This window comes from Anomalospiza imberbis, chromosome 1, assembly GCF_031753505.1.
Source record: "Anomalospiza imberbis isolate Cuckoo-Finch-1a 21T00152 chromosome 1, ASM3175350v1, whole genome shotgun sequence".
Lineage (NCBI taxonomy): Eukaryota > Metazoa > Chordata > Aves > Passeriformes > Viduidae > Anomalospiza > Anomalospiza imberbis.
In genome coordinates, this window is record NC_089681.1 from 28,078,990 (window position 1) to 28,106,342 (window position 27,353).

Sequence of the window (27,353 nt, forward strand, 5' to 3'; positions counted from 1 at the left end):
TATTCCCTTTAATTAACAATTGACAATGTTCCCTTGCAGCAGAGCTGGCCAGTGTCTTCCTCTACTCAGAATCTGTGAGGACACACCTGGAGTGCTGGGTCCACTTCTGGGCAGTACAAAAGTCATATGGAAAACTTTTTTCCTTTAAAGTGGTGATCAAGTTTGTTTTTTTTTTTTAACTGATGTATATGAAAACTTTTCCTTTTGTTTTTCAATTATTATAAACAACTTTCTGTATGGATGAAAAGGTTTAGGCAATGAAAACAAAATAAAATAGAGCAAAAAATATTTTTTCCAAACAGTTCTTTGTAACTTCAGTGTTTTCTTCAGATAATTCTGACCCTAGAATGATGTAAAAAAGAGCATATTTTTTCTTCAAATATACTGACTTTATATAAAAAAGCAAATATCTATATAGGTCTTTTTCTTATTCTGCAAATATCCTACATACTTTTGAACAGAAAGAATCTCTTCACAAAGTACATTGTTTGAGCTTTTTGAGAATAAACTTCTGTTACTACTGCAGTAAACTATCAAAACTACTGGTGAGGCATTTTAAACTCTTTAATAGGCTATTGCTTTAAACTTCACTGTATAGACAAAAGCAAGGATGTTTTTTCCTTTAAAGTACTCTAATGCCAATGATACCATTGTATTGTTTCTTTTCCTAGTGAAGAAAACCTACATGACAGCAGAAAGTGAGGAAAGAGTCTGGTTCTGTTTTTAATGAGTCTGAATGAAGGGAACTTGGAAGAGACTTTTGTCTTCAACTGTCCTATTCCTCTTCTCTTGCACTTCCTGATGTAACAAACAGCACAGTGGTCTCTGCTGGAAGGGTGTAATCAGGAATCACTTGCCTGTACTCTTTCAGTAAGGACCTAGCAATTTTCTAATAGCAAAACACATAGATTACAAATGAATGCAGGGCAAATCCCAAGCCATCTATTTTGTTCACCTCTAAGCCTACACAGGTGAGTGAGGTGAATTTCAATTAGCTGGCTGCAAACTGCAGCAGCTTTGCCTGTGATCCCTTGCACCTCCTCCAGGGAAAGGGGACCCAGCCATGCTTTGGTGAATGTACAGGGAAGCTGGTGAGTGGGAAGCTTGACAGCACATATTGCCTCTTGCAATATCACATAATATCTCTTGCACATCCAGGAACATATCCAAATCTCTCAGGGGCATGTATTTCTGAAAATGTGCACCAGTGCTTTGTAGATGACCCTTTTTGATCCCCATAGAAAAAGCAGTGTAGGAATGGAGGTAATCATTACCACTAAGAAAAGCACTTAGCTACAAATTTTGGGGTTTGTCCTTTCAGTTTTTGTCCTAAATAATTAACAGACCTTAAGTTCATGTAAATTTAATTTACATTTCAATGCAACATCAATTTAAACCTAATAAAATCTGGTTCCTCAGATACATCTATAGTTTAAAAACCAGCTAAAATTAGTGACTGCCTGGCTACTGTTGAAAGTAGTAAAAAATTGAGAACATTAATAGAGATACAAATGAAGGATAGTGGAAAATTGAAACAAAAGTTAAATTACTTCTGAGATGAAGCTGATAATCTAAAAAGGAGAGTCATCTAGGGGCTAGGGGCAAGATAGCTACTTACATTCTAAAGACTCCCTGTATCAGCAAGTCTTGAACTGCTGAAATATTATTTGTTAAATCAAAGATGATTGTTAGGTTTAAGTTCATGTTTAGAAGAAGGAAATTTGTGATTGGCTCATTGTAGCTGAAAACAAGAATATATATTTCCAGACACTTTCCATGCTCAAAGAAAAAAACAAAAAACAACCAAACTTGTTATAGCTGACATCCACTTACTTTCCCACCCTTCTTGTGCACGTGTGCATGACACTTATGATATCAGGAAAACAATGCACTTCAGAATAATAGAATAAAACTGTTTAATACAGATGAAGTCTCCAGATATGAAGGGAAAAGGAAAACTTTACCATTGGTAGAAGAAGCTTGTTATAGAAATATTCCTTCTCTCAAAGTGGAAAATTGTCTTCACAAACTAAAAGTAACACAACATAATTATTAATTTTATTCACTTGTTTTTACTTAGAAAAATAATGTCTTCAATATATCAATATAATTTATTGATTTTTTTAAAAATCTAATTTATTGATTTCATAAGGTGGTGTTTTTTCCTGTGTCCCTAATAGCAGCAGTTCAATAACGTTGATAATAGACTTCAACATTTCTGCCTAGATTTTTCAACCTTGTTTATGGGTACTTAACACCCCTCTCGGAACATCTGTGTTTCTGGTTACTGCTAGACATATTTTCAGTTCTAGTTTTGCTACTTTTCAAGAAAACTACAATCTTCATGGGTCTCAGGCACTCACTGCCTATAACTGTAATATCATCAGTCAGATACCCAAGGAAGAAATTGTTTTATGCAGCTAATATTTGTTTTCAGTGAACTCACATCCACTTCTCTCTGGATCAATCTTCCATTCTGATGGACTAAGCTTTAACAACCCTCCCTGAATCAGATGGAACATATCAAGAAAACAGTGAATCCAAACAAGAGAGTGAGAGAGAGAGAGAACTGAAAGAAGGAGGTATTAGTCAGAGGTGTAAACATACATATAAGATCATAGAATCATAGAGTGCCTGAGGCAAGAAGTGACCTTGAAGACCATCCAGTTCCAATCTTCCTGCTAGGGACACCTTTCACTAGACCAAAGGTCCAACCAAACTGACCTTAAACACTTCCAGTAATGGGGCATCAACAGCTTCTTTGGGCAACATGTTCCAATGCCTCAGCATCATCACAGTAAAGAATTTCTTCCTAATATCTCGTTTAAACCTAGTCTATTTCACCTTGAAGCCATTGTCCCTTGCCCTGTCACTACATGTGAATAGTCCCTCTCCATCTTTCTTCTAGGCTCACTTTAGGTACTGGAACCCTGAAGTCTTCTATTTTTCAGGCTGAACAATCCCATTTCTCTCTGTCTTTCCTCAAAGAAAAGATGCTCCATCCCTCTAATTAACTTCATGGCCTTCCTCTGGACTGTCTCCAACAGTGTTATTCCTTTGCTGGGGAACCCAGAGCTGAATGCAGTGCTCCAGATGGGGTCTTATGAGAGTGGGGTACAGAGACAGACTTGCCTCCCTCAGCGCATCCCAGAACACATATTGCCTATCCCTTTTCCTTGGTTACAAGGAAAAATTCTATTTATTGATATCCTTTTTTCCCTAATCTGCAAACAGCCTGGTGATCAGCATGAAAAATCTTTGATGGCTAGAGATGCAAGATACAGCAGAGTGTGAAATATATTTAGAGTTCTCTATAGAGGAACAGTTTGTCCACAAGAAGTCAGACTCTGAGTCCTTTCATTCCCCTTCCATTAGCATTTCCCAGTGCAATGTGATTATCTGTCAAAGCTCAGACAGTGAGCATCATACTCAGACAACCAGCTCTGGCTCAGACACCACTCCAGCCAGGCCTCTGACTCATACATTTCCAGCATTGTGCTCTGGCTTTACTCTCTCTCACCATCACTCCATGTCATATGCGTAGTTGTCTGGACGTGCAACTGACCAATAATTTCTCTTTGCTTAACATGAGGGTATCATGTAATGGATAAAACCTGACTTGTAAGACTTTATGCTTGGCTCAACTCTTAAGCTGGAGTCTAATTTTGCTATATAATACTCCTGTTATCTCCATACATGGCCCTTCAGTCATAATACAAATGGACTTTAATACATTTAGCAATTAGAAGTGGAAAAATGTCGTGCAAAAGAGGCAATGGTCTACACAATTCCTGTTGTTAAACATCAATTTCAACCCGACATTTTCAATATGTTGCTCCAAATAAAAATTCTTTTAAGGTATTGTCTTTTCATTTTATATTAACAGGTAGAAAAATTATAGTTGAATCTATAAACAACTTATATTTGCTGAGCACTATTGCTCTGTACATACACAGAAAAGGAATTAGTGTGCCTGAGCCAGTTCATACTGGAAATCATGAAAACCATATACAGTTTCACATATTTTCCTCTGGAAATTAAATGTTGTAAATAATCTGTTGTAGGCTTACTCAACAGAAAACTGCAAAATGACAATGTCTTTCTCTGTTTAATATAGGCAAAACTTTGTGGACATTAATAACCTATGTTTTCATATATTATCATTAGAGAAAAAACAACGCACCATGGCATATGAAAATGGTATAAATTATCACTTCTTAGAGAGGAGACACTTCCAGCATCAGACTGAAACTTTTATTCTTTCAAGTGACACTGTCTCTAATTTTCCAGATATGACCCTTAGATAACAGAAAACAATGTAATAAATTTCCCTGTTTTGTTGCAGGCTATAAAATATTTCTGGAAGACTATAAAAGATGTTTCCCTTCTGGCTTTCATCAGTGTGCAGCAGGGCTGTTCACAGAACTGACGCACTGAGATTTAAGAATTGGAAGAAGCCAACACATTCTCAGCAATAATTTAGGGCCATTCAAAGACCAATAACAGGAGGAAAAAAAAAAAAATAAGTTTAGTACAAAATTTGTTAAAATTCATTTGGCCTTTGTGATTTATACTTTGCTTTTTTAAACTGTGATCATACCTAATGTCTGGCCTTTTGAATTCCTTTCAGTAGGTCGTACATTTCTCATCACTGTTTTTTTGAGTTACTCATTTCTTCAAAAGCCTAAATGCCCCACTAGGCTTTTCTACACCTTTTACTGGGGAGAAGAAAAACACATTGATCTCTGCTAATCCTGTTTATTTGCAATAGCATAGAGGCTGTCCAGTGTAATTTAAAGTGTTGATGTTGCTTTATTTTTTTTAACTTGCTCTGATGAGAATTGGAGTGTTAACACTAAATGCTATCATCTGTGTGCATAACACCTACTACACATGGAGATAAATTGAGCATTTATGCCTTTTTTGGAGCCATTATTATTGAAAGGATTATTGTAAAAATGTAGGTCATGAATTTATGAAACATAACAATAGATTTAGTTTGAAAATCAAGTAAACAAATCCCCTGCAGCTTTCTGAAAAATTAGATGGCTGGATAAAATAGTTGTGTTGGTTTGAGTAATACAGGTAATTTATAAACCATGTGGGATGCAATATGAAAATAGCTAAATACATTTGACTCTTTAAATTTGTAGTACATATTTGCAACTGCTGAGTGATCTGATCTCAGGAAGTCCTGCATGTACGCTCTGCATATCATCATATCCATGAATGTCATTTGCATAAAATTCTGTATGAAAGTTTTCAAATAATGGAACAAGTTGCTCAGAGAGGTTTCACAATCTTCAAATTTCAGATGGAGTTGAGTTAAACTTGAGCAGCCTCATCTGACTTTGGAGAAATAGCTCCTGTCTTTCAGAGGTTCTTGCCAACCAGAACGGTTTTGTGATTATAGTCAGTAGCAAAATTACTATGGTTTCTGAAAGTGGTTTGCTAGCACAGTTATTGCTAAGAGGAGAAACAGCTGATACAACAAGGAATTTTTTAAAGATGCTGGATATACTTTCCTGGTATGCAAATCTTTTTCCTCTTAATGTAGTGGGATCACACAACAGAATATTTTTTCCTCATAACACTTTATGTTCAGGTTTTTAATCCCTAGAAAAATTTATCCCAAGAAGTATTATCTTTAGATTTTCTTCTAGAGTTGAAATATCATAGTTTCCCTGGCAACTTTTGATTACTTCAGCTTTTTTTCTGCTTCTCTGTAATTCTTTCTGCTACTCTTTTTACATACACATTGTGCTAAACAATAATCACCTCTTGAATTTATTATTCACCCTCCCTGAAATGCTTCCACTGCCAAGGTTAGATTGTTTAATGAGACCTCCATATTCCTGCTTCTATTTCTTTTAATTCATAAATAATATGGACATATTGACTTGTAGGATGTTTTATTTGTTTTGCTTGTTTCCTAAATGCAAAACATTCTTCCACACCTTCTTTAAGGGTTATGTAATGCATTAAATAAAAAAAAAAAAAAAAAACCAAACCAAAACAACCCAACCAAACTCCAAATCAGGAGTAAAGAGACTAAGGCATAATGAAAAAACAACCTGCACCAGAAGATGAGGTTTACAGAAGACTTATGAAGACGCAAATTGTACCCATTAACTCTCTGCTTTCAGAACACTTAATTTGAGGGAATTTACCTTGTCAAAGTAAATTAATCTAAATAATTTATTTGTAATACCCAACTTTTTGGCTGCTTATTTTTTCTTCTAGTGTACAAGTAAATTGCAAACCATGTTTCTGCAAGGATCACTTGTCCTCTGCATTAGTTTAATAACAATTTCTCTATTAGGACAAAAGCTAGTATAGTACCTTCCTCTGGATATGTCATTTGTGTGAGCAATACTCAAAGGCCATGCGCAAATTTCAGATCAAATTTTTCTTGGAGAAAAATAATATACTGAATTGAGGAAAAAAAAGTAGTCACCAGAATACTCTAAAATAATTATTTATACAAAACGTTTAACAAAATTGATACTATCAGGTTTTTGCTTTTCGTCTATAGTTATGCAGAAAACAAAAGCTTGATAAAGAAAAACTCAAAACATCTACAACTTTTTCCTTCATTTTACTTTTCATTTAAAAAAAAAGGCAAAACCTTAGAATTTGTTCTTCCACAGATTTAAACTAGAAGAAATATATTGTGAGATAGACATGTTTATTGACCACTACCATGACTTATTGAATTTCCATTGACCATTTCTAAAAAGAATTGATTGGGTTTTTTTTAAATATTGACAAGAAAATATAGTTCCAAAAGAAGATAGACCAAGAAAACTTTATATTAGATGAAATAATATAGCTACTGGCAAACACTGATACAATGTTTGCACACTTTTAAGCAAAAAAAAAACTCCTCAGTTCCTGGCTTGAATAATCAGAAAGATGAATATAGAATGTGCAACTTCTTAATAATATATCACTCCTGAGTTTTCATGTAACTGTTCAATTCTGACAGGTTTTAACCCTCATGAAGGAGGTGAAGAAGAAGGTAAATAGAAGAAATAAATTTTAAAATCATTTTATATCTCATAAATATTTTTTACATTTTAAAATTAAAACAATTATGTCCAGAACCAATGATGACTTCAAAGCACAATTCAATAAACAGTCTTATAGGATAGGGAATTCTTTTGGCAAATTTTAATGCAATGATTTAATACTATAAACATGTTTAAACATCTTTTAACAATGTTTTAAAACTGTGAACATTCACATAGATGTCTGAAAGGAAAACTAGAAATAAAACCTATCCTTTATTTGAGTGAGTTGATAATTACAAATTCATTTTTCTCACAGCTCAGAATTTACTGTTATGAAATCCACAAATTTATGTTATTATGCAGTTTAATTTTTATAGGCAAGGTTTAACCCCTACTTGCTTGAGGCAGACTAGGTGAGATTGAATTTGCAGACCCAGTGAATTAAATGAGAATGCAACAAATAGGAGAAATATACCAACTGTATCAATTTCCCATGTTAGAGTATGGGTTTATGTGCTGTAATCAACCTCTTTATTGTGTAATTATAAAATATTTTGTTCATATATTTGAACTTTCAGAGCATTCCAGAGTTTCCTGGAAAACAGGCATTAAAAGGTTTAAAAACATGCTTTAAGATAAGTATACCTTCAGCCTAGTGAGGCCAGGAGTAGAAAACAACTCATGCAAGAAATGACAGGCAAGAAAATAATGAAAGATACTTCAGGAAGGATTTAGGCGGTAAAAAAATCTCTCTCTGTAAGTTAACTTTCTTAGTGTCCGACAGTATTTTTACAGTACTAGTGGTCTATACTTTCTAGTATGAAACACAAAATATTTGGGTGATAATTTTTCCCCTTTATTACTTCTGTTTGGCATGGAAAGCAATTCAAAGATGGTCAGCACTGACTTGATTCATACTTGCAGTCTTTGAAGAGATTTTCATTCATCTCAAGCTTCCTTTTCCATCTTCAATGCAGAAAGAAATAGTCTTAATTATGGATCTGGAATTGAGGACCTACATGCTATTTTGCATAGAGTAAATGTGATCGATCAGTTGAATGAGATTCCTTACAATGGGATCATCATCTGGATACCTGATTTTCATTCTTTGTGCTCAGGACTTAAGTCTTGCCATATTTATTTTGAACTTCCATTTGTCTGTATTTGGCCTATTCTTAAGGAAAAAACTGTAGGACTTTTAGGTTAACAGAAAAGTTTGCATAGATAAAAACTGAGAGTTCTTCTACCAGAGAAAAGGCACATACTTCAGGCATGTGTCCTCATTAAACTTCTGCAATAAAGCATATTGAAAGTCCAGGTTGTTGAAATCCAAACAGTCACAGGTGTTGAGATGCTGAGCCCTTGCTTGCTTTAGTGACCAAATGAGACAGAAAATGGCTTAGCAACCAATGCAGCAAAATCTTGCAACAGTTTAGACACTGTTGTCCTTATGAGCTTCTGTGAAGCTAAGCCACAAATTAATTTTATTACATCATGCTAGCATTCACAGTCTGGCTTTCTCTTGTTTTGTGTTTATTTCTATCAGTTACAAATGGAGGGAAAACTCAGAATTAAGGACAGTTGCCAAGAGTTAATACTGAACTGCTGTGCCAAATGTGAAACACATCTTCACCTCATGGATATGCTGTTTCAGCATTGCTGAAGGGTGGTGGTGTTGAGATTTGTGTTTCCCTAAGTATATCTGTGTGTGTATGTGTGTGTGTGTGTTTACAAACAGAGGTTCAAAATAGACCTGGGTGAGACAAACATATCCTTGTTAATTTGATTGAAGCATGTGGCAGCACATGGATTGACACTTGGGGCATCCAGTAGAAGAGCACTGACCAAATAAATGTCTTCCAACTGAAGACTAACTGCATGGAAACATCCTGGAAAAAAACCCCTGAAGTGCTGAGATATTCCAGAAGGTTTTTAAGGCAATCCTGACTTTGAAAACCACATATATATGTGTGTATTTCTTCCTATAAAGCTCAGAAGTAAAAAGTAGTAGCATTGGCTGATTGACTTCATTGTTTTGGAAGTGCACTTTGGTAAATGTAAGGGTTTGGTGTTATGTGGGAGTACAGTGGGAAGAAAAGATCTTCTGAGGAGAACATATAAAAACCAATGAAAAAGCCTGCCACAGTAATTTTATGCAATTTCCCAGTCTTAGAAGAAAGTATATGTTTTATTTCACATTTAACTATATTTTTCTATGGGTAAAATACTTAAAACACATAAGCTGATTCCAATAATTTCTCATCCTAATTATCCTGAGAACTTAATATTCTGTTTGACAGAGAAAACTATTTTGCTGTGATAGTTTTGTAAATGATGTTGCAAAGTCACCTTAAAAAAACCCTACAATATTGTTCTTCATTATGAAAATGAAATGAAATGAACAGCACTAGAATAAAAATTCATTAATATTTATTTGAAAAGCTTCATTTTATTGAGGAGGAAAAATGCTCTACAGAACTTTTTATTCATTGTCATGCAAAAAAGACATCAATCAAAACTAAGACAGCATTGCTTCACAATGGTGAAAGGACATGTAGTGTGAAAATCAAGCATTCAAAAGGTATGAAATGCTCAATTTTAAACATTTTTATAAATAAATATAATTATTTCATTCTTTTGTGTTGAATTTCTGATATATTTTGTATATATCAGTATACAAAGTATAAAAAGTATATATACTGTATAAAAAGTATATATACCTTTTTTTACACGATAAAATCAATTTCAACTTCTGATTATTTATAATTAATAGAGAGCAAAATCCCTGTATTGCTAATTTACAAAACAAGAAGCAAACACTCATAATTATTTTATGCATAGTTATACATTTCACTGGCATTATTGTATTTCTTTGCTTTATATTTGTTTTTGTTATTTAAGCCATCACATAATTTTAGAATTTTAGAATCATAGAGTGGCTTGGGTTGGAAGGGACCTTAATGATCCTTAAGTTCCATCTCCTCTGCCATGGGCAGGATGACCTTTCACTAGACCAGGCTGCTCAGAGCCCCATCCAACCTGGCCTTGAACACTTCCAGGGATGGGTCATCCATAGCTTAACTGGGCAGTCTCTTTCAGTGCTTCACCACTCACAGTAAAGATTGTCTTCCCAGCAATGGACCTAAAGCTATGCTCTTTCAGTTTGCAGTCATTCCCCCTTATCTTCTCACTGTGTGCTTTGTAAATATTCTCCATCTTTCCTGTAGATTCCCTTCAGTTTATGGATGACCACAATGAAGCCTTCTTTTTCCAGGCTGAGCAATCCCAAATGTTTTAGCCTTTCTTCACAGGAGAGGTGCTCCATTCATCTATATTAGGATGGCAATATTTCACATAAACATTTAAATGTTTAGGTGAATAGAGGCTATTTTCAGCCACCTTTTGTTACTAGATAAAGCAAGCCAACAGTAATATGATAGTACATGATAATACACTGAGTAATCTTATTTCATTATGAACTCAGATTGATGCTTCATCCTCTTTGACAAGACATGATGATATTTGAATACAGTTAACAAGTCATAGCTGTCACTGTAGTCATAGAGTACCAGTTACATAGAGTATCAGTTTCTGAGGATGACACCTTTGTTTTTCTAAACTGTATGACTATGTGCCTGGCCAGATGATTTTTACAAGGCAAATGTGACAGAGTATGAATAAAAATAAAATAAAATAAAATAAAATAAAAAAATAGTGCCTTATCCTAGCAGCTGTGTAAGTCTTATTAGTGTCTACTGCTCAACTATTTCACATGATCTGGATGCAAGTGCTTCAGGCAGGGCTCACAATCATGACAATGAAGTTGTCATCCAGGAAGTGTTCAAATAGCTGACTCTCAGGATCAGACTTCACACATGCCTAAGGACAAGACTGTTATTATTCCGCAAGCCCTCATGTAGCCAATACAAGCTGGAAAAAGAACATGTTACTAATGAATTGAGATAGTTCAGTATTATACCCAATCTGCTCATCAGAGCTAGTGAGATGGAAATAAGTGCTTTTCTAGATGTAGGAGTCATGCTGTATCACTTCTGAAGGAATGAAAAAACAACTAGGAATCAAATATAAGTATTATTGAGCCAATTCTTATTGTTTCACAACTCCAATATTTTACCAATCTTACTGGAATATTAAGAAGTAGATGATTTTGTTTCAATGATCCAGTAGCACAAAGATCATGGTAATATATAGGAATTTTGGTAGGGATGGTACTATGTTTACAGAAAAACAATGGGTTTTATCAGTCAGAAATCAAGACTAATATTCTGCTTCATGCTGGGATTTCTTCTCATGATCAGCAATCTGAAAATGCTCCCTACTGGCCATCACTACAAATATTGTTCATTCTAATATTTTTTTCTGTCATAAAATTTTCTCTCAGTAATTCAATTCATAGATCTATTCACCAAATGTTTTAAGAACAGCTATTCAAAAGGTGTCAATATAACATCAAATTCCTGATAATTACACAACATGATTTGTTTGAAATATTTATTTATATATAGTTAATGCTACTTATATACTGTGATATAAGCAATGTAATCTCGTTATTTTTCTTGTCATCAAAATCAAATTATTTGGAAAACTAACACTAACCTGACAAACTGTACTTCAAAAATAAAAATTGAACAGAGGTTTTCAGAAAGTACTAAAAAAAAAGAAAATACAAAGGAGTCTTGATTAATATCAGCCATTAGCTGACATTAGCTGAGAGTGAAATCAGCTAGTATGCTAGAAAATTAATGTCTTGCTGGTACAATGCATTAAAAGAAAACAAACCAGGCTTTCTTATTCTGCAATTCTAAATGGAATTATCTTCCATTAGCAACAGAAAGTCTCCTCCTTGCTCTCCCCCTATGATGCAAAGTCATTTATGGAACTTTTTGCTTTCTCCTTTCACAAAATTCTTCCCAAGTAGCTTTAGAAATATGATAGACTTCACTTGCATTCTACAGATGGTACATCTCTAATGTCTACAACTGGGATTAAATAATAGGTCAGAGAGATCAAGTTGTTTCTAAAGGAATAAGTACTAAACATAGAATCACCCAACTATTCATTTTCTGGCAGACAGTATGTCAATGTACTGGGACTATAATATGTAAATCTTTATGGCCACTAAGCTATCAAGTAATGATGGAATGTGGTGTCAGAATTGGATTTGCTTATTGCAATGTATTTTTGTGTATTGCAAGAAAATCAGACACTGGTGAGTGGTTGTTCTATTCAAGTAACATCTACTTCTCTGTAGAATTAAATGTATCTGAGTAAACATAAATATCTATAGGGGTAGATAGAATTTTAAAATCTGCTCTTTTTTTTCTGTATTATGCATTTAAGACTGAGCAACTTTAAAACATGATGTTAATGAGATTTTAATCTTCCTGTTATAAAATTCTTGACCCATATATTTGGCATAGCAAAATATTAGCAGCTGAAGCATTAAACTGTTAACTCAAATCTTCAGTCGAAAAGGTGCTTATTTCCCAAATGACAACTGAACTTTAAAAAGCCACATTTTTAGTTCAGAGAATCTTTAAAAATGTGAACAAACTTCTGTGATGATTACTTGACTTTAAACTTCATAAGGCAGAGGAAAGCAAATATACTGTGAGGTATTATTTCTCATCAATAAAGCATCAGTGCCTTGAAAAATGTGTGAGAGGGGAAATAAAATTCACAGTCAAAATATTCCTGATATAATTCAAGGTCATGCCAAAGATTGTCTCTGTCCAATCTTTTTTTCCAGAGAGTTAATACCTCAGAATATAGTTCAATTCAAAGATGTCATGTCATTACTGATTTCTTTACTAACAATCACAGAAGATTTTTGAGCTAAAAAAGTAAATTGTGCAGAATGAAAATATTATTTCATTATTGTGGAAAGATAACTGGGGGTAAAATTAAAGGAAAATGAGAAGTTATACAGAAATTATAGGGTAACATACAGTTTCTGCTCCCTGGATAAAATTCTCAATAGCACTCATTAAGGGGGATGGGATGGGATGGAATGGAGAATGGAGCAGAGGGGGAACACACAGCCAAGGCTCTGTTAAAACTCTTGCAAGGAGGAGAACTTGATGGCACTTTACAGTTGAGAACTGCATAGCACCTATCAACCACGGGAGATAGGAGAATGTGGCAGCAGCTCTCTGGACACAGAGAGCAATGCACAACTTTCCCAGAACGATGCCTCGGAAAGGCTGTGAGAAGATCAGAGAAAAGAATGAGAAACAATTCTTATCTTAGCTTGCTGCACCTGTTATTGTGAACATGTGGAATGTGTTATGGAGATTTGTTTGCCAAAGGGTGATTTCTTAATTAGCCAATAGTGATGGTGTTTGGATTGGAGGACCAGTTAGGTCCAGGTGTATCGTAACTGTCTATAAAAGCAATGGGTTTCTTAATAATGATATGTATAATAAAGAAATTGATCAGCCTTCTGTGAATCATGGAGTCAATGCTAATTATTACCCGAATGGGGGCTCGTTGCTGTGACAGATGTCTTACTGTTGAGACAAAAATGTAATAGCATATTTTCATTCTTTCTAAGTCACCTAAATCATGTACCAAAAAATCTGAGATTCATTCAGAGTATTTCCAGTTGGAAATAGAGGTTGACTTCAACACTGGCAAGAATACATAAACATTTACTGGAAAAGTATGGTTTGTTTGTAAAATAAATTTATATTTCTCTCATATTTTTCTGTGTTTTTTCTTTTCCTCTCCAGAAATAAAATGCATTACCATTTTTTAAGACATAAAAGCATTCCTGAAACTCAGTTTCGATATGCATTATTCAAAGGTGACCTTGATTTGAACCATAATATATGATGATCATTCTGCTCAACAGTAAGGTTTGAATTAAGCATTGGTCTGTGGAGAAGAATGTGAGTTTCCTAATAAGACTTAAACAGATACAGCCTTTAGACTGCAGATGCATATCCACTGTACAGTTAAGTACTGCAGAAATAAACACATAGACAGTAATTGGCAGGACTGGAAACAGTGGTCTCTGTTCATAATTTGTTCTCAGGCAACAAAGAGCTGATAGTAGAAGTTATTTACTGAATCATTTCAACAAATGGATACAGTAACGAAAACATATCTTGAAGGACAAATGATACCACAAAGAGAAACTCACAAAACAAAACAATAACAAAACCCATTTATCATCAGGCATAATTTTCCATTGGAAAATAGGAACATACTATCTCAAATAAACAAATACCACATTTTAAATTATGCCTGTTTTATTTCCTATAGCTTAAGTTACAATGAACAATCAGACAGGATTTTATAAGTAGTTCCACAATAATTTTAACATTTTAGAACATGAGAGGAATTTAGAAATTAAAAAAATCAGTGAAAGTCATGGTCCTCTCTGTGTTGAATAACCAATATAGCAATCTTATTCAAGCAAGTTTGACCCAGAACAGATACACTCCCAAGAAATTTTTAATCTTTTAACTTCCTTTCTCCTAAAGATTCTGTTTTTTTTAAACAGAAACATAAACATTTTTTATACCTATACTAAAGACTTTGCATCTATCTATAGTTTTAAGTGCATTTACCCCATTTCCATGAAAACTGTTTATTGCATTTTCAGTAATGAACATGCATTTCTTTCCTCCACCTTTTTGTCATTTCTGGGCTAAACACCTTCTTCTGTTCTTTCCTCATACACCGCATTTTCAAAATGCTGATTGTTCATTTTTTAAGTTCTTTTTTACTTTCCTCAGTTATTCCATGCCTTTTTTTTTTGAGACAGGATGATAAGAATTGGGCACAAAATTCAGCTGAAATCTTATTATGAGTACTTCATATTTCTCATATGCAGCCATTCTGTTCATTCATCCCAGTATGATTTTTTTGTTTTTTTTTCACAGTCCTAGGGGCTAGAGGACAGATGTTACTGATTGGTCACTCAGGACAATTATACCTTCTTGATCTAAAGATTATTTATGTCAACTGTGTCACTACTTTTAGAACTCTAAAAATTACCCCTTTTGGCTTTTTGCCCACATATACACAATGATAACATGTGCAATGATTGTGGAAGTTGTACCATAAAGACAAAATATTTATGCCACCAAAAAATAAAGTAATAGCATAGCCTATCTGGCAGTAAAATATGAACAGTATCCATTTCTTATCAGAAAGACGAAGGAGGAGAGAATCTATGGTGAACTGCTGTTGGAATCTACTGGTAACAACACTATGTTCATGAATCAGGATATGTTCTGAAAAGAAGAAAAACGGAAATTAGCTTACAATTTCTTTTGTAATTTAGAAAGAATTACCAATTATTCACTTTAAAATGTATAATATACCAATTTCTAAGATCAGAGATAGCGTGTATTTGATTGCAAGCTGTCTATTTTGTTAACAGCAATGAACAGCTAGAGAATTTTCACATGAGAAGTCTAGCTGATGCATGGAAAACTAAATCAAAACTATTTAAAATTATATTAAAAAAAAAAGAACTAGAAAATGCCTATAACCACATCTGTTTAGATAAGACCATAAAGACACCTAAATGAGATTCTTCAAATGTTTATTCCTGATTTAAAATTTATAATGTTATTATTTCAGAAATTTCAAAACTTGAAGAGTGAGAAAAACTATATGAAAAAGCTCACAGGGCAAACACAGCTACTGTATAATTTATGTTTGCACAAGCAAAACATTCTAAATATAGATGAAGTTTTTGTCTTTTTTCTCTTTATATATATTTTTAGACCTGAAGATAAATCCGAAAGAATTAGTATTACTATAGCAACCAAGTTCCATTCCTGCATATGTACTCCACAGAGAATAGTATTTTTTTTTAATCTTACTGAATAAAAATCAACCATATCTAGTCTGGATTTAAGGTGGAATACAGGACATGGGAAATGGATTTTTCTCTAAAGAAGTGCAGATACTTGAATTAATAAGCAAAACACTCTTTGTAATTGTGAGACACAAGTAGCCATTTCTAAAGTCTGATTCAGCATATAAAACAAGTACAAAACTCCCTCAAATAGGTCAGCTAGGCTGTGGCTGTGTTCTAAAAATATTCTTTTTCTCTGCACTTTCTGTCAAGAGAAGTGATGGTGGCTTGATGTGGAGAGATCTACATTGTCAGCATATCACCCCAGTTAAAATTGACCCCTCTGAGGGAAAATGAAAAGTTTGTTGTAAATAATTAATATAAAATTAGAGGTTGAAATTTGAGGTTGAAACAATAGGACTACATAAGGTAGTATTTTTACTAGAAAAAGTGTTACATAATTTTTCATTTTGAAAATAAGAATGCTTGAGAAAGCTTTTGCAAAAAATAAATAGATAATTTCACAAATCTAAAATGATAAGAGCTACTTTAGTTCTTCCAGCAATATTATTCAGGGCAGCTTCCAACAGATTATCATATGCCTTTTCGTTTCTATAATTTTACAATATTTAAACATAACCTTTTATGATATAAAGGGGTAAAAAAAGCAAAACAGATAAAAAATAAAAATCCATGTAGACAAAACATTACCTGCACTGTGAAAGAACGAACTTTTCACAAGTGAGGAATGATCTAGAACTGAATGGACCATTATTTATAAGAAATCTCTGCTTAGAAGGAGTTAAATGGAGTTACATTGATCACATTAGAGTACCACTCCCATCAGGAGTTTGATTAAAAAATAATGAGAGTCTTGACAATGGACTTGATTTGAAGTTCAGAAGCTAAAAAAATAGTCTCAGCTCTCCATTGGAAATCTTATGGGAGGTATTGTATCTTACTTTTACTAGAATTTAAAATACTGCACAACAAAATATAAAATTTATGAGACAAATGTTTATGTATCTTCTTTAGGTAATGACATAGCTCTTTTTCTCAATACAACTAGAATATTTTTTATAATCATATTATCATTCACTGTACAGAAATATCCTTTCTCGGTTCTCAAAATAATATAGGAGATATCATATTACATACTATAATAAAATCATTAGGAAACCATTTATGGTATAAAAAGACATATTTGAATATTTTTTGGCTATAGACATCTTCTAATGGCTATTTAAAATAATACACCATCAATTATAAAAAAGAGACAAGAATTTTAGAAATAAATATGCAGAAATATGTAGAAATACCCAAAAAGACCTCTTAGCTTACCATACAATGTAAATTTTTGAAACATGTACACAGATGTCTGATGATCCATCAGCAGTATGAGGACTCTGATTTGTGCAAAGAATTATTCAAAGAATTATTTGAATTACTTTATTTAGAAACTAAAAACTCTTATATTTTTCTCATTCTTTAACATTATTTGAAAGCATTTCTTCTTGTGGGAAAGGAGGGGTTGAGAGCTCTGATTCATGCAGGAAAAAACAGGGGATTTTTTAAAAATGTGATTGATAATTGAAAATAAGCAGCAATTGTGGGAGGAGTGTTTGAGTTTGAACTGTTTTTATGAAAGCAAAAATGGCTGTGATTCATTCATTATCTGATGTTCACTTATCATGTAATGTTGCCCATGTTGTGATATTAATTTCTTCTCATCAGTAAGGAAATAAACAAACAAAATAAAACAAAAATAGCTGAGAAGTCTCATGATGTCATTGACCCATATAGTCACTGAAATACAAGGATCTTATTTGAAGACAAAAAATTCCTTTGTATGATAAACAAAATGAAAAAAACACACAAATTTTACATATGAAGGCCCCTGGAATGTGGAATATTTTCCCACTTCATAAAGTTCAAATGGGGGGTAAAAAAGCACCAAAATCCTCAAATTTTTAGAAGCAAATTTATCAAATTATTAAAATCGAAACATAGTTATCCTTATCAAAATACCCTTTTCTCCCTCTCTTCTCCGGAATTATTATGGGTTTACTTTTAGTTTTATTCTTATTTTTTTAATATTATTTAAGTCATTGCTCACCTTTTTTCTTAAAACTTTAAAAATTATGAAATCCTGAAAAAATCTCTTCACCATCAGAATGGGTGTAACAGCTAATATCCTGACAGGTTTTTAGTGACTATACATACTCTGGAATGTTTGGAAGTACATAGATACTCATCAGAAGGTAAATGTATATCTGACACAAAACCATACCAGAAGTTATTTGCCACACTCCGGGTCATGACTAATTCCTTAAAATGCTACTTTAGAATGACTTACAGACATCCTTACAATTACACTGTTTTGTCAGATAGAGCAGGATTATTGACTTCCCTAGCAAAGAGTCTGTCTCCTGGTAACATATTAAATAAGACTTTATAATTATTAATTATGTAAATAAGACCTTTTATTCATTATGTCATAGTGATAAAATCATGAATATGAGGAAAAAAAAAATTTTCATAGTACCTCAATCCCTAAAATGAGAAAATGTGTACAGGATCAGACTGAACTGTATATTACAGTAGATTGACTGCATCCTTGTGAAAAGGTTTCACTGAAAAAAAAAGAATGTGATGTAAAACAACTAAGCTTCAGAAGTTTTTTTCCAGAAGATCATTCAATTTCACAAAGAATATTTATAATTTTCTGCAGCTAAACATATTATATTACCTGCACTTTTCTTTAAAATATGGGCTACCTGGCATACCTTTTAAAATGTAAATGTCTGACCATGCTAAATGTCAGGGCCTTTGCTATATCCACTGCATCTCAAGGCTATACCTCATGATTTTCCTCTCCCCTCCTTTAAACTTTATTTCATGTTTTAGCTTGTCCTAAGGACAGTGAAGAATAACTTGGTATGACTTAGGATCACAGTTAAATTTTGTTGCCTAATGATCAACCTTTGATCATTACCTATCTTCCTGATCTCATTCTGTGTCAAGTACAAGAAAGGCTCTAAAATTTATCTTTAAATTCTTCTGTCTCTCCTGTGCATCATTTACCTTATATCCTGAAGTTTCCTAGGCTTCCTTGAGGAAAAATTTGTGTGGTCCTAAAATGAATTTGTTATTATTATTATTATTGTAATAAATATACTCAGTTTTGATAAAAAGTCAACTATTTTATTTAGAATTTAATAAGAACATATGTATGTGGTAGGTTCATTTGCAAATATCAGAATTTCCATTCAGTGTTTTAAAGGAAGAAGGTTAAAAATATACAAGAATTAAACATTCCTTTTACAGATTTATAAGTGTAGAAATGGGTAGTAGGTGTAAACCTTTAAGCAGTTAAGCAGCATTTTCTATGAATAAAGATGAAATTAAAGAACAAGAAAACTGTTTGATTCAATTTTATATACCCTATCATTAATCATTGTTAGGAAGAGACTAGTGCTTGTTAAATGAGTCTTATATATTAAGTACAATGCTTTGAAGTACTAAATTAGTCTATTAGATCTGGAGAAATTAATTCTTCATTGCAATAGATCTACAAAAGCTAGAAGACTAGCAAATATTTCCATTTTTTTAATACAGTACTGGTTCTATGCAATACTGAAGATTGTCAAAGATGAAAATATTATTATTATTAGAAGACTTCTACATCTGTATTGACATGAAAATTTTTTAAAGCATCTCTATCAGAGAATATTAAACAATTTGGATGCATGGGCAAAAAATTCTCATTAATTTGAACATAAAAGGGATGACAGCAAGGTAAGAGTGTATTATATAAAAACCATGGGCATTTCAAAGGAAGAATGTAAAAGAGTGCATTAAAAAATACAGTATGTGCATACTAAATCTTCTAAAATCTATTTTATATTCCAGGCAGGAAAAAGATGTAAGAAGGTGTTGAGGCAATACAGGACACAAAATGCATGCAATTTGGTTCAATTTCAGCAAGAGGAGGGAAGTGGGGGAGGAGTTTTCATAGTTTAAGACCTACAAGAACTGTTCATGACCATGAATATTAACAAAAGTCAGGGAGAGTTTGCACCAATCTCATGCCTCGTTTGCATCCCAAAATTACAGTTTCATGGTGCACTTGGTGCTGCACTTTAATGACAGCCTTCCTTCACCAGGACAGATAATAGTGGGAGTATGCAGTAAGGGCAGTTGTGTCTGATAGAAATATTAACATATATATTCATTCATTCTCTGGAGGGAGCATGTTGCAGTAGGTATTTTCAATGCGTGGCTTCAGAATCTACTACAAAATAAGAACATAAAAATATTCAATAATTTAATAATATATAATTATGCAGTGCACAGGCATGCAGAGTGCCTTGGACCCTAGCTTGATTATGATCTTAAAATTCAAATTCTTGAAATTCATTTGTGCCAGTCTAACTTGCTTACTAGGGAACAATTTGAGTCCATTACTATGTTGACTTTCTGTTACGGAACAATATAATATGAAAAATGCAAATGAAAGTACTCAACAAATTCCTTGTTTTCAAAGATAATGCTACGTCAAAGATTTTGTTTATTTTCTTATTTAGAGCAATTTAAATAGTAGTTTTGATTAAGTATGCCATGATTTGACATGCAGAAAGGAAATTAAAAGGTTTACAAATAAAAAAGTTCACATATATTTATAATTTCCATTTAAAAAAAAATTAAATTAAGAACTGGAGACATACAAAGATGTTATGTTCTGCAGATAGATATATCTTCATGTGTGTATCTGTCATAACTTTTTATAACATTAAGATAGAACTCATCTGATTAAGTACACAAATCTTCTCATAATATTAATATCATATATCACTCATAAGATGTGTCTTCTTTTAGTTTGTGTTATCATGTATTATAGAACTAGTTGCCATTTGATTTTTTTATGAATTTAATCTCTAGCTCTAGAGAATCTCCTTGGCCTTTTAACAACAATCACATATACTCCTTTGAAAAAATCCACACAGGTCTTCCACCAGAACAAATTGCTGCAGTTCTGTAATTAAATGGTTATTTTAACAATTGTAGGCAGATATCATTACTTCATTACCTGAAGTCAACTGTAGTTGCATGTTGTAGAACAGCATGGAATAGCTGATAATAAATATAGCCCATGCATATCTTTCCATGTGGAAATGAGGGTGTGGATAAATACAAATGCAAGAATATCAAAGCTGTCCTAGTGCTGGAATTGAGCTACAACATACTTTTAATTCTGTGAGGTAATTCACTTGGGAATTTGCAAATATTATAGACCCTACAGAAAGGTATCAGTGACAAAATTGATTGTGCAAAGAGCTTTACAGGTGATCCTCCTCCTCCAGGGCTGACCTGCTGGTGTGCTGTATGTGCAAAATATGCCACCCAGTATGGACTGACTGCTGATATTTAGATATAAATTTCTGTGACCGTTTTCTCATCCCCTGTTGTTTTCTCACATTATCTAGGACTTAAGGACATTTTAATAAGTATTTGTTCAAGCAAGCCACAATGGAAAGTTTTACTGAAGGCACTGCTAAACCCTTTTAGTAGATGGAAATTTTCTATTTATTCCTGCAAAATGCTGCAAAGGTATTCTCTGGTGTCGTGGCACGTTTCGGGGGGGGACCCCCAGGGGGTGTCCCTGGGGGGCCCCCCATGGCTGTGAGTTTGATGGTGGCAGCAGGCAGGCAAGGAGACTCCACACGGCTTCTGAGGGTGCTCATTAGATGAGGTTTATTGGGGGTCCTACCCCCGGGAGGCAGCATGGTTTCTGAGGGAGAGGGGGGGGAAAGGGGAGTGAGGGGGGAAAGGGGAGGGGGAGAGAGGGGCTGAGAGAGCACCGGCCAGGAGAGCTGGGGAAGAGAGAGCGAACCATCCCCCAGGCACACTGAACAGGGAGATTCAAAATGGGCGCGGAACAGATTGGGCCAATGGGATTACAGACACAGGATAATGCAGGGGAGGATCACAGGCTTGGAATAAACCACACATTTTCGAGGGGTGAGACAGGGCATACCATTCAACTAAAATATAACACCACACTCTGGTCTCAAGCAGTGGTAGAAGTAGATCCTACAGTCTCTCTTTTCCAACTCTACATGTACCCTTAATATGTGTGGAAAGAACATTACACTGACAACTAAGCTTTAGGGGAAATCAGATATATTGTCTTCTACTTCACTGTATCAGCCCTGTAATCTTCAGTTATTTTCCCTTTTTAACATCACACTCTGAAGCATAGTTGATTAGATTGTTTAAGAGTAGGGAAACATGGAAAAAAATGGAATTGTTACTTGCTAAAGAAAATAAAATCCAGTAAATTAGGTCCAGTGTACATGCTGTTAGAGCACTGCTTGAACTGCATTACTAGATTTTTTAAATCAAATGCTTTGTGGTTTTAATTATATTTATTATGTGAAGGGATGATTATGGAAAATCTACACTCACATATTGTGTTTTATTTACTCAGTATATGTGATTGTGCATGCATGCAGTACACTGAACATGTGGAAAGATACTGGTTTATTTCCTACTGAAAGAAAAAAATACCAAATCTTTTTGTGCAATTTTCAGTAGGGACTGGCAGGCACCTTCTGTCTTCATAGTGTGATATTTTTCTTGATATCTTAATTCACTTAATTTTTTTGTCCATAGTAATTGTTCTGCTAATAGAAGTAAAGTTATAGGCATAATTTTAGTTTTTGTTAATAATTCTCAAGTAATTATACCTAATTAGAAATGTTGTAAGCTATATTCTGATTTTTATTGATCTTCAATTGTCATTCAATTGAAAGATATAAGACTGTCTGTTGTTAACTTCTTAAAGACTTGCACCTAACACACCAGATCAGATTTTTCTACCCGTAAATGTCCAGTATTTCAGAATTTAAATTAGTGGAAGAAATATTATCCTGAGGCCATTTGTCTCTTTTAGCTACAAAGGTTCAACTAATGAAATGACTTATCGCACACATCCAGAAAAAAATAATGAGACAGATGGAGGCATCAATTTCCAAATTATTTCCTTTTAAAAAATGAGACTGCATAAAAAGATTTTCCCTAGGACAAATTGTTGAAAGATATATTTTTGATTAGTGAGAAACCAGGTAAAAACTCTCTATGTGTTAGCTGTTAGGTCTATAATTCTTTCAGTACCAATTTCCAGCAGGACAACTTGTAAATATCACAGCTCTCAGGTGTTGATCAAATTTTTTAAAAAGTCATCAGTCTCAGTAGCTTGAAGCCATCCAGGAAACTATAGTTTTTCTTAACATATGGTTCAGCAGTTTATTTTCATCAATATTACCTTTTTCTAAAAGAGGTAGCAGAAGATAACTGCAGAATTACCATGAAAACCTACCACTAATATTGTGAAGAGGTGTTAAAAATCTATTTGCATTATATTAAAGCTGTCTGATATATCTCTTTTAATCATCTGACATACTTCTTATAATAAAACTCCTTCCAGATAAGTTACATTGCAATATACTTCAATATTTCTACTAATTATGATTTTTAATTGGGTGCAGAGAAAATAATAATTTTTAAAAAATTAGGCACAGTGAAAATTTTAATTGTCCAGGAATTTTGCAATGCAATGTGAAAAACATTAATAGCAAATAGTTTTTCTTTATTCAGTTCCACAGTTTTAGTGCTACTTTTGGTGATAAAATGAAACAAAACTTTGAAAGGTCTCAGCTCTCCCTCACAAAGTGGGATATTGAAATCTCACTACATTTTGTAAAGCAGAAAACCTCTCCTTATCTGAGCTCTAGCAAATTGTCTATGTACTTGAAAATTTGCAGAAGATGAACTGATGAAAAAAGTGGTTTAACTCTTCTGCATTCCTGAATTTCTGTTGTCCAACATGGCTGATGGTTTTATTTCTGCACAGTGCACTTGTAATAAACCATAAAGATCAGGACTCCATACACAGCAATTAGCCAGCCTCAACTGGTCAAATATTCTTTGTAGCTTCCCAGCACTTGGCTAAAATTGGTTGCTGGGTCAAAATTGTTTTGAACTTTGAAGGAAGGAAACAATCTGGGTAGAAGGAATGCAGCAGCAAGGAAGACAAGTGCAATTACTTGCAAGAGACTCACACAACGGTTACTTTGAAGATGCTGATCCTCACACCTGCAGAAAAGTTACAGAGTTGCAAAGGATAAAGGATAAAGAATAACAGCCATGGAAGTGCAATTCTCAAAATTCCATTGTTTTCTCTTGTGAATGCCAGATGACTTGCCAGGTCCTTTCTATGGTTAAAGCTCTACCTCAGCTTCAACTGACAGCTGACATTGCTTTAGGAGAGGCCAGTAGCACATGAAGGTAGTGATCAGAATGCATCCTGGCAAAAGCCCATTAAAATAATATTAGAATATTTTTGTTCATTGCTGTCACTGTTTTTGAAAACTAAGAAAAATATAGCTCCTTTCTGTCATATTTTGTTAGACAAAAGTCCCTCATCAGTTTATCTTTAGTGAACAAACTTTTCTAAGTCCCTCATCTGTTTATCTTTAGTGAACAAACCTTACAAACTGTAATGATTATAAACTTCCGTATGTAAGTTAGAGACAGGGAGGTATTTTTTGTAGTGTTGTAAGTTAATAGCTTAGTTTAACCAAACAAATCTTCACAAACATACTTTTTGAAGGGCAGGAGAATGTAACGTGTGATTATTGTAGCCTAGGGAAATAAAAGTTTGTCCTTAAAAAGAAAGGGAGAGAACTTGAGCTTATGTGACTAAAGCTAAGTGTATTGTCACACTCCACTGTGAGTGAAATTATACATTTAGAACTTTAAATAAAGTTTTGTGATAAATTAATCTGTGATATACAATCTAGATTATATTTAGCCCCTCAAAATTTGAACCAAACTTGAAATGTTTTATTTTTTTAAGTTAATCAGTATCTTCAACTAGACAGTTATGAGTAAGCAACTGCATTGTGAATGTTGTATGCTTGACTAATCTTTTTTTTAAGGAAAAGGGAGCACAATCCCAAGAAAAATGGGCTGCCTAGACAAGAACCAACAGGAGTGAAGTCAGCAGAACTGAGCAGAAACTGGAGGAAACATAATTCCAGCATTGGGAGGTCATGACCACTGTCATTGACCAGTGAATGATGTAGCTAGCAAACAGAGTTCTGAGTACTAATTAATGAAACAGTTATGTAAGCTGCAATAAATGACTGCTGATGTCTTTATTTGTTATGATGTATAAATAATGTAAAGTTTTGATTATCTGGGGGCCAGCATTTTGTGGGTTACCACCTTACTCCCTAGTTTGGGCAAACAAATAAAAAGTAGAAATGCCTCACCTCAGTGTGTGAACTGGCTCTTACCACTGTGTAACAAGACAATATAACAGGACAACACATATAAGGAAGTAAATTATGTATGATCCTCCAGGCCTTTTTAATTTAGTTGTACAATAAAGCAACGCTTCTTCAGAATAATTAAATAAAGCTGGCCTGCAGAAGCATCCAAATCTGTGATTCCTTTATAGTGATGATTAATGTTAAATAATTATTTATAATGTAAACTATTACAAACATAGTTCTGAGTCCATAATGATCAAATTAAAATGTAGCTGTTAATCTCTATCTTTCTGCAGTCTATAATGATTTTGAGGAGGTTCCTATGTATAGATGCAGTGTAACTTTCCAAGGCTGATTAAAACTGTTCTTTGTGTAGTGTGGTAGTAAATTTCTCATAGGATATTATCTTTACTGTTGACATTTTTAACCAAACTCTGTTTCCAGGTTTGAGTGTAGAAGATCAAAGAGGAAGACAAATCATGAAAGCAAGAAAGTCTTTGTGCAAAACAGAGCTGATACCAAATATTTTATCCAGATAGAGAGTGACTGCATTTGGAATCAAGAAGCTTTCCAGCCACACATTAGGTTAGTACCATATTTCCTGACTTGAATATGTTTATCACTTGATTTTGTGGACAGATCATTTGGTGGATGAACTGAGTGCCAGCAGCAAAGTTAAATGTCCTTATGGATGTCAATTCTGGCACACTTGATTACTTCAAAATATCTTCCATAGACATAAATGAAACAAGGATTTTGTTCAGCAGAATTTCTTTGTTAGCAGGGAAGATGGCAGAAACAATGCCCAGGCTTGGAAGATAAATAAAAATTCCTAAAGCTGAAAGCTGAGCTACTCAAGATTTTGAAGACAACCAACTTTTTCATATAACTCAGTAATCTAATATATACAGATAGAAACATATCCAAAATCCTTGGATATCAATGGCTATCTCTACAGAGCTTCAAATGAGCTCTGTCATAGATCTTCATATGTAATCAATCAACTGTGACTTCATCTGATCACATTCTACTAATATATAAAAGGAAAAACGACTATGTAGATTGATTTTTTTCTGTGAATTTGTTTAAGAGAAACTGCTGTTCCAAAGTAATCATGCTACAAAAGAATCACTGTCACATGCCGGGTTGGTTCAGTTAGGGGTTTTAATAAATGCTAGTTAGGTCGGTTCTATGTACCCCTATTTTCCCCTCAAAATGGTTCGCTCCAGGCTGTCTGCTACAGGAGCTTTCACCTGTCAATCTTGTAACCACTCCCCTTCCTCCCCACAGAAAGTTCTGTGTCAATCACCCCACCTCTGTAATCCTATTTGTCCCAGAATGCTGTACCCACCTCTGCATTGTTCCCATAGGTTACCATGGTCCACGTCACTCCCCTGTTGCCTGTCCCCATTGGGCAAGGGGGGCTTCCGCCCCTGTCTGCCCGCCCCCTATTTAACCCAACGTTCCCTTTTTTTAAACGGTCATTTAGCCCACGCACGTGACCTGGGAACAGCTGCTGCAACCACCGCTGCAGCCACGCGGGAAATAAACAGTTCTCAGCCATGCGGGGCAGGTGTGCCTTGTCTCTCCCTTTGTCTCCCCTCAGCGTGTGGCTACGAAGGCGGCAAACCCACGCAGAGGCTCAGCCCTAGAACTCCGCACGTGTGGCAGCCCCAGTCTCACTGAAAGGCAGCACTAGCCGGGCGCCCCAGCTGCCCGGAACCAGGGCAAAGAAAAACCAACGCCGCAAATCACATATCAAGAAGCAGCAGCTGTTAAAATGTAACCAAATATAGAGAAAGTTTAGGTCTAACTCAGGTACTGTTATGTAAGTAGTAGGACTCAATAGGCATATTAGTACGTATTCTTTAACATTAATTTACTTGATGATATCTCTTGCCTAATAAACTTACTGAAATTTTGTTCAGTGTATGTCAATTGTTGCATGTTGTTGCTTTCTTTCTCTGTTCTCAGGAGGCTGCATGAGTCTTACAGATCAGAGAGAGACAAAGCAGTAAACAAGATCTGCATAGCACTAGTAGCAGCTATAATTATCTTTAATCTTAGAGTGTAAACTTACTGAAACCACGGGGTCATATAATTATATAATCTATAATATAATCATTATATAATCTATAATAATCTTAGAGAATAAACTAACTGAAA